We start from the raw sequence: 15,099 nt of genomic DNA on the forward strand, positions 1-15,099 counted from the left end.
ATCTGAGATGGTGAAAAAAAGGACACACTCCCGCTTCCGTTGTATGCTTAGCTGAACATATGTGTGCTTTTAGGTCCTTTACACCTTTATTACACTGGGGAAAACATTGGAATTTCTTTTTTAATTCATCCGAGAACTGATATTTACGTTTCGGCATAGCTGCTCCATATGAAGGTGGGTACATGAGCTTTGCCTGACGTAAACAAGGATTACTGACGTGCAGACTGACCAATTAAATGTTTACAGAGAAGGTTATCGACCAATAACGGTAGCTCAACAGTCAGACCGTCCAATCAGAAGATTTTAGTCTACTTCATCACGCCCCCTTCTCACTCAAGCGAACCAATCGGAGTAGGGGAGGGCGGGACTAGTTTGTGAACGAAACGCTTCTCGAAATTCTATGTAAACTCCAGAAAAACAAAATCCCAGACGTTTGTGAAATTCCGCCTGGACCTTTTTTGAATTCTAAAAAAGAGGACATGTCCGGGTAAGAGGACGTCTGGTCACCCTAAGTAAACCCTGATCTAAGACTATTAATCTTATCTATTAACTCTTATCAGGAGAAAAGCTTGTTCTGATTTGTCTTGGTTTCTTCTGGGGGCAGCCGTGGCCTTGAGGTTAGAGAAGCAAACATGAGGCCAGAGGAATTGAACCAGCAAGGAAAAATTAGTTCATGGCTGAAGTGCCCTTGAGCAAGGCCCCTAACCCCCAAACTGCTCTCATGGCGCCAAGGTGGTTGGCAGCCCCCTACTCCAGTTGTGTGTGTGTTCACTGCCCCTAGTGTTTGCTTTTAAATGAAGAATGTATAAAAGAAGCAATGTATAGCTTTTATCATGTAGTCAACATCATTTTAGTGGATTACACACCTTCCCCCAGCTCAACATTCACACATTAAGCAAACACTGCAGAGAGAGAGAGAGAGAGAGAGAGAGAGAGAGAGAGAGAGTGTGTGACTGGATTTCATGACAGTACTGTACACGTACACTCAGCAACAGGTAGGGGGAGCCCAGGAGACAAAAAAAAAAAAAAAAACATTCTTACGTTGTTTATCTTTAACAGTTAAATAAGAATCAGAAAAAGTGGCATGTCAATATGCATGGAAATATATATATATCACTTAATTTAAATCAGGGGTTCCCAAAAATGTTGAAGAGGTCTACTTCTTCCAGAGGACATGCCACTGGGATTTATTTTACTCATTATTTATTTATTTATTAAATTTTTTTGAAGGGGCATTCTAGATACAGCTTATAGTAGAGTCTGGAATTAAGATATTTTTTGTTTGTATCTTTTGTTCAGGTGATACTGGGAGTGGTTACAATGGTGTGTGGTGGTGGGAAGTAACTGTGGGCTTAGCTCTTCCTCTAGGAGTTGCTCCAGTTAAACCTCCACATGAAGATGAGCTGTGGGGGGTTGGATGTTGCACTCAGTGTTTAGCTCATATTTATTGTTGTGGGTTGTGTTTTACAGCTGGAATCAATGCTGTTAGAACTGTAACTGGACTCAGAGGACACTCAGTTCAGATTCACTGTCCCTATGAGTCTGGATATGAATCCAACACAAAGTATTTCTGCAGAGGGGAATGTTCTGTCTGGAAGATTAAAGACATTCCTGTTGACTCTAAATCATCTAAAGATCAGAGATTCTCTCTGAAAGACGACACAGTGAACAGAGTCTTCAACATCACCATCACTGACCTGAGAACAGAGGATGCAGTAAAGTACTGGTGTGCGGTACAGGGAACTTTGAGTGATAGCTACAGTGAGATTCAGTTACAGGTTCGGCTGGGTGAGTCATCAGCATTACTTTAAATTCAGCACAATTAACACATTGTGTATTTGAACCTCACACACTTTCCTTTAGAAAATGTGAACTTTATTCATTTAGAAAATCAACAAACATGGGGTGCCCACATTTTAGCACACACATGTGGAAGTATATTTTTTTACATATATCAGAAATATTTGTTCCTGATTGGAGAAACAAGAAATCTAACTTTATCACTGGGGGATAGTGAGTTTGATTCCTGGTGATGCCATAGCTGTAACCTGGACTGTAAAATATGATTCTGTATGAGGCCTGTGCTCTCCTCCAAGTACATAATATTAGCAGCATTTAAGTAAGAGGTGGTCTCCGAGGAAGATTTGCTCATCACTCTTTTAACACCTCTTTGGCATTGAGGGATCAGGAGAGTCCTATCCCATAGTTGGAATTAACAGTTGAACATATGGAGGAAAAACTGGTTAAATGTGATAAATATATGAATATCTCTTCAAAGCATATTGACCAGGATCTAAAGCACTGCGGCAAAGAGAGGACAAACTCTCAGTGATCCCCCTTCATTTCAGTAGAAATTCTGATGAGCCAGTGTTAGACTGGGACGTGTAATGCAGGTGTGCATATTAAATTAAACAGTAAGTTTCTTATTATTTATTTATTTGTTGTTTGTTTGTTTGTTAGTAAATGGGACAGAGTTCAAAGTTATTAAAGTGTCTGAGAGTGAGTTTACTTTTCTTTTGTGTCATTGTTCAGATGACAGTAATACCACCAACAGTAATAACATCACCACCACAAGCCCTCCTTCATCTCAGTCTGATCCTCCTAAAGGTATGTGCTCTTGGTTCATCTGATCTTTAATGTGTATCCATGTATATCTATTGTTAACCCACCACTCAAGTGGGTCTCATCACTATTCCATGATCCCTGTGTATAATAGCCCACTGTTCACTAGAGTTTGACCATCTCAGACCAAACAAACTGCATCTTGCTCTGTGAAATATTCAGCTTCAGAGTGTCAGCCATACACTGGGCATCAGGTGGAGGTGTGACTGGAGAGTGGGCTCTCAGTGTTATTCTGAAAAATAGCTCTGAGTATCTCTCTCTCTCACCCTCTCTCTTTTTACTTCCCAAAGGTCATGACCCACACTCAAACTCTTCCAGTACAACTCTCACTGACAACACCACAGTCCACGATATATCCAAACATTCAACATCAGTTGCTCAGTGGTGTTGCTCAGTGAGTGGTGAGTTAATGTTTCTGATAAAGTGGCCAGTGACTGAAGTTGTGACATTATTTCCCCAGCACTCAGTGGAGTGTGTCTAATTAATTCACATGACTACTAAAAGCAGTGGATGTTATTGGAGTGTGTGTTGGCATGGTAACTGTGGTTTTAGCACCAACGCTATGGTGTTGTGGTTTGGAGAGAGACGTACTTTCTACCTGTGGCCACAAACATTTTAAAGTTTAAAGTTTGAGGGTAAATGACCTCATGATATAGAGTGCCATGTTAAAGCTCTCTACACTGACTACAACCAAAAAAAACTGAATTTAAGTAATTATACTTAATTATATTCCTTATTCGTAGTACACCCGTATTTCTTTTTTTTTTTTTTTAATGTTGTTGGGCATCTGTAGTAAAAATCCAAATCATAGAAACTATAAACCCTTGAAAAATGGGAGAAAGTAAAGTGGAAATGGGAAGGGACCTACAAAAAACCTTTATTCCATTTACCCTTTATTTTCACCTATTATTCTTATCATTTAACTTTCTGGGGTCAAAGAACACACCGGCACATCAAATACAACAATGCGGAATGTTTCTATTAATATTTTAGCGATAACACAGCACAGAAATACAGTTCAAACACTCTCTGAATGTGCAGACACTGCTCTTTCGATTTCATGTTATCGATTTCATGTTTCGATTTCATGAGAAAATAACAAAAAGGTCCAAAATACACCCTCCCTCTTCGGGGGAGGCGTGTCCGTTACGAGAGAGTCGCAGACACCAGTCGAGTGAAGTTCGAAGCAAATCAAAGTATTTATTTACCCAAATACTGGATCCAGGAGAATTAACACATTGAGAACAGTGTGATACCCCTCCCAAGTAAAAACTCTGACCTCCCATGATCTGACTCCAAGTTATACCCCAGATGACGTATAGCCTGTGGTGAGGCGTTTCTGGCTGATTAGCGTATATTAATATGCATAATTTCACGTGTTAGTACTCAGCTCTTCACGTGCAATATTCAGGTGTCTGTTGTGACCCTGAAGACATTCATTATCTGGCCAGGCTGACAATGGGCCTCTCTTCTCAGCACTTTTTCCCAAGAGACTAAAATTTAGGGAGTCAGAAATAGACACTTCAAGGCCACAAACAGAAGCTACAGATCAGCGCCTCCATGCCCAACACTATGATGTCAGTGTGTTACAATTCTGGAGTGCACATCTGTTCAAGGTTAGACGTTAAGAATTAAAACTGTGTGTAAATATCAAGTTATCCTGCCATATAGTGACGTTAGCTTATAATATGTCTTTAGGAGTAATTATCATATGAGTTAGTAGTGCAGGATCAAGCAAAAATGTTTAACTACATGTGTAAGTAATTCATAATGTAAATGCTGGTTAGTCATTCATATACATGCATATAGGGTACAGGATTTCACACAATTATAAATGCTTAATTTTAACTAATCATTTAAGGATATTTGTCCACTAACACAAAGTAATAAAATTATTTGTCACAACAATTCCCCCTTTTGACCTGTCCAACTGACAGGTCAATACATTTAAATAAATGGTAAGCAATTAATGTTAGATTGGTCTGCCTAGGTCACCCCCGGCTTGGCGAGTGACTTAGGTAGAGCGTGATGGCAGATTGTGGTGGTAGCGGGCAATTACACCGCTCCTGTTGGGAGTGGACACCTCTGTCCTACCACTCACTCTCTGGACTAAGAGATTACAATGAGCCCTATATGTGTATGTGTTAAAGTGTATTCTTCATCCGTTGGTAGGGATCTGCGCTGGGGGCAAGGATAGACTTTCCTTGTCGTGCCCCTGCCTCAGGGGATTATTCTGCCCCTATGTTGGTTGAGGCTGCTTGATCAGCCTCTTCTGAGGTGTTGTTTTCCTTCAGTGAATGTTTGATGTTAGGTGTCGGTGCGGCTCTGCACTGTGTGAGGTGGTAACACTATAAGCCTTTACCCTTCAGCCGGACTGCACAACTGGTTCTCTCTGTCACCTGGTAGGGTCCTGTCCAGCGAGGTTCGTACCACTTCCGCTTGATGACCTTCAGGAGGACCCAGGGTGAGACTGTCACTTCTGGATCCTTCTCCTCCGTTTCTTCTCCTTCTCTCCTTTCCTGCACCTGTATAGAGAAATCTTTACAAACAGCTTTTAGTTCTTCATATAGCTGTCGGTACTCTGCTTGACGTGGTTTCTGTGGGGACGCAAGTGCATTGTTGGGGCCCGGAAATGGCATGCCTCTCACTAATTCAAAAGGAGTAAATCCTATAGTTCTATTTACTGAACTACAGACACTAATTAAAGCAATTGGAAGGGCCTCAAGCCAATTCATGCCCGTGGCCAGTTTGATTTTTGCTAATTTGGTTTTCAAAGTTTGATTCATCCTCTCCACCTGACCTTGTGAGGCAGGATGATACACACAACCATAGCTATGGCGCAGCCCCAACAACTGCTCCACCCACTGCAGTGTTTTGCTCGTGAATTGACTCCCGTTATCTGAAAAAGAATTTTCCTAGGAAACCCATGGTTCGGAATCCAACAATTAATCAGAAACTTACAGACTGATTTTACATCTTCTCTCAGAGTGGGGAGTGCCTCTACCCACCCCGAGAATCGATCTACAACGACCAGGAGATATCTATATCTCCTAATGGGGTCAATCATATCTGTGTAATCCATTTGAATCTCATGTCCATGAGAATCTGGCAATGGAAACCTTCCTGGAGCTAATTTAAATGCTTTTGCTACATTCTGAGTGTTACAAATCTGCTGACATGTATGGGTGCCACCATTGTTTTAGATTTTCCAGTGTCTGTTTTCTTCCTACGTGTGCCACTGAGTGTGTTTCTTCTAAGACCGCTTCTGCTAGTGACATTTGTAAAACTACTTGTCCTTCTTGTGACGTCCACACCTGACTGTTTGGGCTAGCCCCCTTTGCTAGCCATACTGACTTTTCTTCTGGACTTGCCTGATCCTGTATGTGTCTAAGCTCTTGTCCTGTGGGAATCGGTTCCCAGGGTACACTGGAGTCCAACACAAGCATATTGTTGGGTTCCGTGTATCCTGCTGCTCTTTTTGCTGCCCCATCTGCAGCTTCATTCCCCCTGATTATTATTGTGTCTCCCTTTTGATGTCCTTTACACTTCACAATTGCTACCTTGTTTGGTTTGTGTATAGCTGCTTCTAATCGCATCAGTTCTGTCTTGTGTTTGACTGGTTTCCCTGTGCTTGTGACATATCCAGCCTGCTTCCAGTGTGGAATGTCTACGTGCGCGGCTGTCACTACGTACGCTGAGTCACTATAAATAGTGACGTCCCTTCCTTCTGTCACTTCTAATACTGAAATTATTGCTAGCAGTTCTGCCTTCTGTGCTGATGGATTTTGTTTCACTTCCTCTGCTATGACTGTCTGAAACTCATGCGTTTCCCCCTTCACTTCCTGAACTACTGCGTATCCTGCTCTGACTTCACCTGTATCTGCCCTGTACCCACACCCATCCGTCCATAAATTCCATGACCCTGGAATGGGTGTGGCTTGTAAGTCTGGTCTTACTTTTCCTTGCCTTTCTACCTGTTCCTCACACTCATGTGGTGGACCTTCCAACATCCCATCTGCCATGTTAACTCCTTCGTGTGTGTAGGTGATGTTGGGTGCAGTCAATGCTTTGTGAATGCGTCTCTGTCTCAATGGAGTGAGTGTGAACATCTGTGAGTTTATGTACGCTACTACTCCGTGTGTGGTTAAAATGCGCAATGGGTATCCTGCTACCAGATATGCTGTTTTCTGGACTAATTTGGTCAGTCCTGCTACATGTCTTGTGCACTGTGGTAGTCTCCTCTCTATAAGGTCCAATGGGACACTTAAATACATTAGTACTGCTCTACCTTCCCCCTTTTTCTGAAACAGTACACCATTAATCACAGTGTCTGTTTCAGAAACATCCATGTAAAAAGGTAGTGAATAGTCAGGTCTGGCTAAGTCAACTGCAACGGATAAGGCTTGTTTAACATCTATAAACGCCTGTTCTGACTCCACCGTCCAAGTGAGCTTACCAGACAAATTTCTCATCCCTATAAATTTCACCATGTCCCTAAGAGGTTATGTACGTTCGACAAAGTCAATAATCTATTGTCTGCTGTAGCCAGTCAGTCCTAAAAATGCTAACATGTCTTACACGGTTTTGTGTTTATATTGGGGAATCCAAATTGGTTGTGTAATATTCATAAAAAAAGAGACAGGTGTCTGATTATTATATCCTACATCATCTGGTTCTGTGGACCACAATGTGTCAGGCAGTGATTCTAATAATGCCTCCGTCTGTGGATAATCAGAGTCCTCACAACCATGGTGTCTAGGCAGCAATTGATGGTGCAATTTGACTTGGATGGATGAGTTATCAGTGATATGATATGTCTGTGTTGACTGTGAAAACATGACACCAGGCAGCTGGGTCCGGACCCAATCCGTGGCCTCATTTGCTCTTTTTACCACAGGGCCCAACTGCTTGGCCTCGTGTCCCGGATGGAGAGCTAGTGAAATGTGTGGTGCCGCCGTGTCAGACAGTTTGTACCAATTACGTTGTTGTGATGTTAGTGAGACAGGAGATGCCACCCCTTCAAGACCCACATAAATCCCTGTGGTGTCAACCGACCACTGTGTGCCCTCTAATTCAGTTTGAAAAGCTTCATAGTAAGTTAAATCTCCCCCTACATCATAAAACAGGGTGACATGGAATGGGTCGGGCGGAGGGACATAGGGTGTCATGGCTGTAATCCAAGGCGACCACTGTTGGAACAAGTCAATTAGTGGTGGTGACGAGTCCGTCTGTCCAGTCACTAAACCCCAGTAAATGTCTACCGACTCATCCTGCTGAGGTCTCATCAGGTGTGCGGGTAATACTGTGTTTATGGCTGACCATGTGGCTCCCGTGTCAACCAGAAAAGAGATTTTGTAGGCCCCCACGGTTAATGACAGCATGGGTTCTGCCCTGGCCCTGCTGTCCTGGTGCTCCTCTGGGCCCCGTCAATGTCCACCCCACGGCTCCACGCTGTATTGGCCAGCAGGAAGATGTGATGGCTCCGGTTTTGTTGCCGCATGTGGGTGTGGTGCCTGGTGTGGATAGCTGGTGTCAGTAAAGAGTGGTGCTATCCATTGTGCTGCCCAGTGGCCCATGACTCCACATCTTAGGCATGCCCCGGTCTGGTGGTGGACCCTGCCCCTCCACCTACCATTACCCCTTCACCTGCCCCCTGAGTAGGGCTGATATGGGAAATATGAAATTAGTCCATAATTATACGGTGGGTTTTGTGGTGGCCCTGTTTGGGTTGGCATATATGTTTGTGTGTTCATGTATGTTTGTGGTGGTTGAATGTTTGGTTGTAGTAGTGCAGTCATAGGCATCATGGTGTCAGACCTTGTTTGCTTTTTATTATCATTAATATATTTCCTGGCTTCTGCTAATTGAACAGTTAGTAGGTCCCTTTGTAACTTAACTGTCTCCTTGTCTTTATTATATAATTTTTAATGGTACATATTTATATGTTCCTGTACTAGTGGCCACTAATGGAAGCATAATGCCGATGTTAGTGTCAGTCCTATACCTGTCAGGCGGGTGTCGGTGTCTAGTGCTTCTTCTCAAAATGTCTGTTTTGTCAGAGGTGTGCATGTGCGTTCTAAAGTCTGTTGTTTTCATTTCAATTGTCTCTTTTCTTCTAATATGAGGTTTTCCATGATACGCAATGTATTGTTCAAATCAGTCATCCGTCTATCACCACATCGTCCGTTTGCACTGTCCTCATCATCTGCTGTGTGTCCGTCATCATGGTCAGAATCATCATCAGTTGTGACATGGCCCTCTAAATCTGCTTTAATCCTAATGTTTTGTTTAGTTTTTCGTGGCATCTGATTCTTAAATGGTGTTTTCAGTGTTTGTTTATGGTGAAGGCGCGGTTTATCCTGTTCTATATAATTTCCCGTGGTATCTATGTCAGAACAGTCGGTGTTAATATTTGTGTGCAATTAAAATTGACTCTCGTGGCCTCCGGAATTTAAATGGATCTTCTGTGTGTGCGTTTGTGTTTGTGTCTCTGTGTGCTGCCTGCTCACAGAGCCCAGCCCCTCCCTTCTGTGTCTGCGTTTGTGTGTGTGACTCTGTAAACTCACTGTGCCCTAGTCCACACTGAAGACAGGCAGGATGGTGTCAGCTGGTGGGACGTGGCCTATGTTGTATGGCGGAGGCGGGGCAGTAGGCCCCTCCCCCTTGTGTTTTGTATACTCACTTTCCACTTCCGCGTTCTCTGCAGTAGGTGAAGCTGCCGTTGGCTGTGACGGACCTGGTTTTTTCAATGTAACAAGCTGTGTTGTTAGCGCTTTCCGGCTCAATTTATATAAAAAAGAAAAGAAAAGTTTTAAAGTCAAGTTTTCAAGCTCAGCCAAGAAAAGCAGGACCACCTCAGCCCTGTGAAGAATTTCACAGGCTGATAAGAAACGTAGTGCGTGTTGTAGTATAGTAAGGTACACCGACAAATATAAATATATTTCTATATTTATATTTATAGTTTTATAGCGTTGACCTTATTCAAACTCCTCTAATCTCTGATATTTGACTTAATGATATTAATTAAAGTTTATAATTGGCTTAGGCAATTAAAACATTACTAATTAGTTTGAGAGTGAATAATAATCACGCTAAGTGAGTACGTCAGGATTTTCAGGAAAATAATGAACAAATTGCAAACACTGTGATTTCAAATAATGAGAGTTTTATTAATAAAGAGAAGATATTTAATTAACATAGCGTAGCCTTATAATCTCACGGTATCACAACAGGGAAAACCGATTTTGACCTTAAGGTGGGCTAGGCACTACTGGCTTGTGATTAAATTGTTGCTAACTAAGGTTTAATAAATGGTACATTATAAAGTGATTGACTTAGATATCAGCTCCTGGAAAAGTGTGAAATACGCTAGCTTACTTTTGCCGTTTCACCGAGCCGTCGCGTCCTGCTGTTTAATCTCCGTGCTCTGGGGTTGTTCTCGTCGTTCCCACGTGGTGAGAGGGAGGCCCGCTTATGGAGGAGATCTCTTTTCCGGTTGAGTTGAAAACTTTCGGCTTCAAGCTGAGCTGCGTCTATCGAGGTTCCCCCTCTTTGGAGTTTTGCAGTCGTGGCTGGTTTTCTACCGTAGTGGAGCGGCTTTTTCAGAGTATTAGCTAGTCTCGTTGTTCAGTTTTCCAGGAGTAATGTCTTCAGGAATCAGCTTATAACGTTAATATATCTGCTATCGACTAAACAAAAGGTTGATATCTTATTCTGGCCACAAATAAGTTTCACCTGCTTTGATCACTCGTGAGATCACACTTCGATGGGTAATAAGACATAAACAAGATTAAAAGAAAAGAAGATATTCAAATTACTCGACGTATTAGTAAAACTTCATACTCTTAGCTAATTTCAAGACGTCTCTCGTAAGCTTTTAATGAAGTCTCTGAGGTTTTTCTTTGTTTCGTTGTCGTCTTCTCTTTTCCGCTTTCTTTCGTGGTCCGTTACTTCTGTCGAGCTCTCAGGACTGCTTCTTCTCTTCTTGGCTGCTGACTGAACTGCTGAACTGAACTTGGCTGCTGAGCTGAACTCCAATGAGCTGCTCTGTGTTTTCAAGGCTGGCGCGGTCACGCCCTAACGGGAGGTGTCCTTTTCCTTATTGGGCACAAATTCAGTCTCACGTGACTCTCGCAAGGGGGAGAGAGTAGAAGGGGGTTTGAATCATTGATTCACACAGAAAGAATATGAATTTCGCGTATCGAAATTCTTATACCTGTTATCAACATATAACAATGAGTACACTGGACTATTAATATCAAACGTTTACATAAGGTTCCATCTTTACGTCCCATTTATGATGCTATGCTGGGAAAGAATATTAATCCGTTTTCTCTATTTCAGAGACATAATTTCTTTTCAGGATAGAGACAATCAACAATATATGTCATTTCATTAGAAGATAGGCATTCATCTGAGGGTACAGAAAGTGACATTAATACATTTGTTTATACACAAATAATCAGAGTTCGAATATTTTCCGCTATGGTTTCCGGCGACTCCGAGCGAGGCGTAGTTTCGCCAGTGTCCATTTGGGGTCGCTGTTGGTCCATGTGTAGGTGAGTCAACGGGGTTCACTCGAGGTCACTTTTGGTTTAAACATTTGTTGATTCCTGTGGAAGATAACGAGACATTGAGGTGCCACTTTGTCATAAACGGGATTATAACCCTTCCTTTTGTTTGAGGTTCCTGTCTCTTAAAAGCATTATAAAAATTGGTTATCTCGACAGTTCCTGTTAGTTAAAAGAGAGAAGGGGGGTGTTGGGGCCATGTGTTACTTTAAAGGGTTCTTTGATGTTTTAGCTTATGTGTGTGCGGGCTGTAGGGTCTTGCACCCCCGCGGGCACAAACAATCCTGTGGAATGTGACTTGGTCGCAGATGAAAGGTCTTCTTCAGAATGGAAAAGTTTTAATTCAAAACTTTTCATTTCTTCATTTCGATCTGGTATTTGTCTATACTCCACTACATTCCCCCCTTTCTTTTCAGTTTTATGGTTTGGCAGGGATCATGGAGCTGAAAAGAACTTTTGCTGTGGAGGAAGGTGAGATCAGCAAGCATATTCAAACACATTTCCAGAGCTGATGTATTCCTATTAGTGTATGGGTGTAGATGGAATGTGTATGTTTGCATGCTGAAGGGATCCTAATTATTTAGGGGTAGGTCTTGTTCAAACGAAACCTCGAGAGCTGATTCTTCGACATGGCCTTCGGCTTCATATCTAAAACTAGGGGGTTCACCTCTCTGGGCTCTTTTATGTCTAACGAATTTAACCATTTTATTAGACCAAGTTTCTAACCTGCTCTGGAGGGCTCGAGTGCGTTTGAAATAGAACCAAGCTATACCAAAGGTCAAAAGATATCCTAATCCTACCAGGGTAACTAGTAAGGTGTCCGGGGTGGACCATGCATAGGCGACAGGCTGAACTGGCCATAGGGGTTGAGACGATAGTTCTCTAAGAGTGTTATCTATGGGGGTTAGGTCAATGACTTGGGTTCCCTCATATTCTAGGCGAGTTAGTGTTTTAGTATCTAGCTCGATGGTGTGTTTGGAGAAGAACTCTTCTGAGATTTCTATGTCGCTCTCATATTGGTCAGGGTTTAGGTGATACAGGGCCAGGTCTCCTACATGTAAGATTGCGTTTACGGGGACGTCTACCCAGAAGGTTTGGCTAGGAAGGAGTACCCTTTCTGAGGTGTCATGTTGATCATAGGTTAGTAGGGCCTCTCTAAAGGGGGTGTTAACCAACCAACGATTTCCAACAATTTCAGCTTGAGTACTGGTTACCAAACGTCGGGGTGTGACGACTACCGGGCATTGAGTATTACTCATCATAGGCTTAAGGCCACAGATCCCATTTGCGCTGTCACGAATGAAAGGTTTGCTAGGGCACAAGTAGTGAATGTCTTTAGTGAGTGTGCACATAAGCAAATTGGGTACCAGATATAGGTCAGGGTTATCGTCTTGGTATGCTACAAGAGATGTTGTTTTCACACGAACGTAGGCAGAATCTTGCCAGAAGCCAACATTGATAACATCTTTCAAACGGTATATGTTTTCAGGCGTCATTATGGGAAGGTTAATAATGAATGCTAATTCACGGTCTTGAGGATTAACATAAATTGGGATGGCGTTACCTAAGGTATAGGCTAGGTGGGCCTGGAGGTCAGTAACTACTTCTCGAGTTGCTGTAGACAAAATCTCCTGTACTAAAGATAGGGGCACCAGGTAGGGAGGAATTCTCCCCATGGCTAGGCTATCTACAGAGCAGCTGATTTCTTGTAGCATATCAGACAATAACATATTCACAAGCTGGATGTGGGCAAGGTCAAGTTGTACTACTGAAAGCATAGAGTTAACCGTCTGGAGCGTTTTGTTCAAAGCGACACTGTGAGCGTTGAGCACTACGACGGTGCCACGTAGGGTTTGCCCAATGGTTTGCAGGTGCTGCTGCTGTTTGTCTAATTGGGTTTTGATGTTCGGAATTTCCGCTTGCAATTCCCCTACTTGACGTTTAACAGTGGCTACATTGACGGCATTGACGGCGGACGTTCCGAGACTCAGTAGTGATCCCACAGTTGCAGCTGCCATTAGCAATCCGCCTATGAAGTGTTTAGGTCGTTTATTAAAACCATTTAGTTCTGATTGCGTTACGGTAAACTTTTGTAGCTGGCGGAGCATGTGAGTTACGTCGGCTTCAGCATGGCTGATAGCTTCCTCAGTCCATCTAACTCCATTCCGGCCAGACTGCAGAGTGGTTATCGGTAGGTTTTTGCTACACACTTCGGCGGGATTCAACCGTACAAATACTCTCTGGGTATGGAGGCGGCAATTAGTGATTAGCAGTCCCGGCTGGTCTTTCAGTATTATTCCTGAGTCAGGACCCGGTTCAATCACTTCAGGGAGCACGGCGGTTCCTAGGGAGCCGACGATCAGGAGAATGAGCAGCGGGGCCATCCTACCGGAAGAGATGCTCATGGTTAGATTTAGGGTATTTACGGCGAGTCGTTTAGACAAATTATAAAATTTTTCACGATACCCCCCTTTTGATAAAAGTTTCCTAGGGTAAACACTCTATAATAATTGACGGTGAGGGACTAGGGTCTTGCACCCTGAGTGTCCTCAGTCTGGTCAGAAGCTCGTTGCCTGCTAAAGAGTGAGAGAAAAAGGGAAAAGGGATAGGAGAACTAAGGTGTGGGTAGAAGGTTGTAGTTGTTTGTTAACTAACACCCTTCCTGCCTTTGGTTCTGTCGTTTATGATCTAACACAAGCGTTAGTATCCCCTACAAGTCCCATGGGGGTTGTGTGTGGTCGGATTTGGTTGCGGTGGACCCATTTGAATTCGGTACTGCCCTGAGCTTTGTTTATTTTGATCCTGTAAACAACGGGGGACAGTTTGTCTGTTATCTTATAGGGACCGGACCATCGGGGTAGGAATTTGCGGGCCAAATTCCCCCGTGTTTTTCGCGACCTTCCAACAGGTTGGACAAAGATGTAGTACCATACTTTGTCCCCTATTTGGAGTTCATCGTGGGATGCTTTGTGATCGTAGTACGCTTTGCGACCTTCTGCACTTTTTTCCAGTTTCTGCTGGGCAAAGGCAAAGGTGGCTTTGAGGTGTTTCTGCAGATCCTCCATATACTGATGAGTGGTGTAGGCTACAGCTATGCTAGCTTCACCTGGCTGATATAACAGATGTAGAGGCAGAGTCATTTGTCTCCCTGTCATTAACTCAAAGGGTAAGACCCCGACCGCATCGTGTGGGGTCGCCCGTATGGCCATCACTACAAGGGGTAGCTTGACATCCCAGTTTATCCTCTATGAAGAGGATTCGAGGGTTGAAATTGGCAACATACCAGACAGCCTTTAATATAGTCAGCCACATCTTTTACGTTTTATACGTAAATTCTACCCTCTGTTCCTTTTCAAGAAAATGATCTGTGACCCTGTCGTACCAACAATGCGTCTTTTCCAGGGACTTGTCTAGTGTCCTCTCAATGGCCAGCAGAGCTAGGCTGCTTAAACGGCCTTGGCCCATGTGAAGTGTGTCCGCCTGTGAGTGCTTTGTGACAGTGGAGGGGCTCAGCAGCACCCGCTGGACAGAAACTGCGATAGAAGTCAGAAAGAGTGATAGAAGTCAGTCTCCAAACACAAGCAGCTACAAAAAACCCACCAGAAATAGAAGCTCGATTTGTCGCTAGTCGTTTTTAACAAAGAAAATGCCGCTAAGAAGTTTAAGAAAGTCTGGTTCAACGCAGAACATAATGAAAATGTAATGCTCCCACGGATCTTTACACCAAAGTATCGCTGATTCGCTCATTTCGCTGTCAATCAAAAAGGGATTCAGCCTCAGACAGATCATCAAATCATCATGCAGAAGCTGAGCGTCCGGGCCAGCCGAGGCCAGCCCACTGCCCCATAGACCCCCAGAGACACTGAGCGTCCGATGGGCGGGACAAAGCCCAGCATTTATCCAATGA

The 15,099-nt window shown here is 43.3% G+C and overlaps 1 protein-coding gene across 8 annotated transcripts in view; it reads left to right on the forward strand.

Moving 5' to 3' along the window:
• The first annotated feature begins 1,399 nt into the window (after positions 1-1,399).
• The window catches only part of LOC136686655 (uncharacterized), a 55,083-nt gene continuing 41,383 nt past the window's right edge, over positions 1,400-15,099 (forward strand). For all 8 annotated transcript variants that reach the window (XR_010800346.1, XR_010800345.1, XR_010800348.1 and 5 more), the window contains exons 1-2: positions 1,400-1,788; positions 2,533-2,607. The gene's annotated coding sequence lies outside the window, so the exon portion shown is untranslated. The remainder of the gene's footprint in view (positions 1,789-2,532; positions 2,608-15,099) is intronic.

This window comes from Hoplias malabaricus, chromosome 2, assembly GCF_029633855.1.
Source record: "Hoplias malabaricus isolate fHopMal1 chromosome 2, fHopMal1.hap1, whole genome shotgun sequence".
In the NCBI taxonomy this organism is placed as follows: Eukaryota; Metazoa; Chordata; class Actinopteri; order Characiformes; family Erythrinidae; genus Hoplias; species Hoplias malabaricus.